Source organism: Podarcis tiliguerta, assembly GCF_965153285.1.
Source record: "Podarcis tiliguerta genome assembly, chromosome: 11".
NCBI classification, from domain to species: Eukaryota; Metazoa; Chordata; class Lepidosauria; order Squamata; family Lacertidae; genus Podarcis; species Podarcis tiliguerta.
Genome location: NC_139544.1, coordinates 28,433,512 through 28,436,438, shown reverse-complemented (window position 1 = coordinate 28,436,438; position 2,927 = coordinate 28,433,512). Strand labels below are relative to the sequence as shown.

General features: G+C 40.8%; 1 long non-coding RNA gene across 1 annotated transcript; it reads right to left on the bottom strand.

The window, feature by feature from the left end:
* Window positions 1-409: 409 nt before the first annotated feature.
* On the bottom strand, window positions 410-2,395 carry LOC310659670. The gene is made up of 2 exons (XR_014502923.1): window positions 2,295-2,395; window positions 410-637 (listed from the first exon to the last, which is right to left on the bottom strand). It is a non-coding gene; the product is annotated as an uncharacterized lncRNA (long non-coding RNA).
* Window positions 2,396-2,927: the final 532 nt, after the last annotated feature.

Sequence of the window (2,927 nt, the reverse complement as noted above, 5' to 3'; positions counted from 1 at the left end):
CTACAAAAGCTTTTCATTCTCCCTCAACCTGATGAGGCAAGAGGTAGTTAGCAGAATATAATGGAATGGAAAAAGAATGTGATGACCAAACAATATTGGTTGGTTTCAGAATAATCTACTCCTTGTGCTGTTACTTTTTGTTTCATTTGCGCAACATAAACACGGTTTATGGACAACTGTGTGGTGAATTTAAAACCCCGGAGCTCACTTCCTATTGCAGATAATGGATTGTTAATTGCTCACTGATAAAGATTGAGGCCCCAGCACCTGCAAACTGCAATAATTGCTGTATTTCATACATATGCATAGCAGTTGGACAGGTAGCAAAATAGCAACATTAACAGTAAAATCATTTTCAATAGGGTTTATGTCACATTATATTTTGCGAAGAATGTGTATGACCACAGAATCAGACATACTTCCTTTTATGTTTTGTTGAATAGTACTTTAAATTGCAGAATTAAATGCTCAGAGCAGAAACCTTGTCAGTTGCAGTGTCACTGAATCAAATGCTATAAAGATGAAGTAGTCCTGCTGTTCTTTCTGTCAAAGCCTTCTGGCTATACTTCACAATTTGTACCTTTATTTGTTCCTCCATTTCGATTCCGCAAATGAAATGTTGAAACAACAGCATGTGCTGTGAAACACAGAAAGTAAATAGAAGGACTGAACTTAGGCAGAGGTGGAGAAAAATCTCAATATGAACGACTGATGTTCCCAATTCTGCAAATAAAACATTTTCTAACGTACTTAAAGGAAGATGGGAAGTGTAGGTGTAAAATACATTTTACAAAGGCAGTGCAGATCTTCTCTTGGGACCAAACTAGACATGGCATTATTCTCATCATTTAGCTTTGCACTATGACAGCTAGCATGATTTTATTTAACAAATAGGAGCTTAAGCCAGATCAAGGCCATGGAGGGGAAGCTTTAACCCTTTGCGCCCAGCACAGTCCCAATCTAAATGTGGGGTGGAGGGCAGACCCTCCAAGTTTCCCTATCTTCCAGGGACAGGCCCGGATTTACAGAAGGCATCCCAGTTTCTGATTTGATCCTGAAATATCCTGCTTTTCCTTAGGACATCCCTATTTTCGTCAAATAAATGCTGGTAAGGTAAAGGTAAAGGGACCCCTGACCATTAGGTCCAGTCGCAAACGACTCTGGTGTTGCAGCGCTCATCTTGCTTTACTGGCCAAGGGAGCCGGCGTACAGCTTCCGAGTCATGTGGCCAGCATGACTAAGCCACTTCTGGTGAACCACAGCAGCACACGGAAACGCCGTTTACCTTCCCGCCGGAGCGGTACCTGTTTATCTACTTGCACTTTGACGTCCTTTTGAACTGCTAGGCTGGCAGTAGCAGGGACCGAAGAACAGGAGCTCACCCCGTTGCAGGGATTTGAACTGCTGACCTTCTGATCAGCAAGCCCTAGGCTCTGTGGTTTAGATCACAGCGCCACCTGCGTCCTGGGTATGGTAAGACATCCTTATTTTCATTGGAGAAATGTTGCATCCGAGCCAAGGAGATAAGTAACTATACAACCTTTAGAAGACATCTGAAGGTATAGGGAAGGTTTTTTTAATGTTTAATGTTTTATTATTTTTTATGTATGTTGGAAGCCGCTCAGAGTGACTGGTGGCAACCCAGTCAGATGGGTGGGATGTTGTTGTTTTTGTTGTTGTTGTTTAGGGTGTCGCTATTTTCATCAGAGAAATGTTGAAAGGTATGGAAGTGCCCCACACTTGAAGTTCATAATAGGAAGATATTTGAGGAGTTGCTTCTCAAACTACAGGCCTGTCTGCACTCCTAACCTCATATTTATTTATGTGTTTGTTTTTTTTAAAAAAACACCTCAATGCTCACAAAAAAGAGCATATCAGAAAGTGGCTAAGTTAGAAACTTCTTCATTAGTTCTGTATGAAAATGCAGCTTTTTAGCACAGAGGATCAATGTGCACTTCATGCAGGGACTCGTGGTGTCACTCAGATGTGTGTGATGCTTCACTGCTTACTTTTATGCACTTGGCAGAAACATTGAACAGTAATAAGCTGAAATACAAAAACTGTAATTTACTGCCGCATGTTTAGAACTGCTACAAAAAAAGGGGGATTTGGAACTAAATTTTGGATGCAGTGGAGGGATCCCACCAATATTATATTTGGTCAATTTTGTTCAGTTTCTGGTATCTAAAATGGCATTTACCCAGTGAGATTTCATTGCCCTCATTGCTTTCATTTATATCCGAAGCTGGCATAAAGTAGAGAGAATTGAGCGAGGTATCTTGCTTCTCGCATACTTCGAAACCTTTGGTGGTCCAAGGGAGTGAGCTCCCCATCACTCCTTAGCATTCAGTGCTCTACTGATGAAGCAGCCAACCATCTGAGAGTCAATCATCTTTGATGCCTTCCCACATGGATGGAAGCTATGTGTCAATGATGCATCCACATGGGTGGGGCCAATTGCAAGGCTCTTTCCCATGGACTCATTGTGATGTCTACTAGAATTAGCTTGACCATTCTGTCGGCACACAATCTACCCACAGCCACAGGACAGCACATTACGGGAATGTGAATCTCACCTGTCTGGAGGCTGCATCTACAGGACATGATATTAAGTGGAGGTGGCAATGCTTAAAACCAGATACAATCTAAAGATATTGTGTCATCATTAAACATAGCAGATTGCACTATATTTCTTCCCTTTGGTTACAAAGTGCTCTTGTAAGGGGGGGAGCTCTAAACAATTACATTTCATTTTGTGAAATAAAAATAGCATTTTGTATTTGGTTGCTACAATTTCTTTTAAGAGAAGGAGCTCTTTATCTTCAAAAACGGGAACAAACATCTCTGCATGTCAATTGATTGTATTTAAACTTTATTTTCAAAAGCATTAAAAGGAACTCTGGAACAGAGAATAATAAAAAAAAATA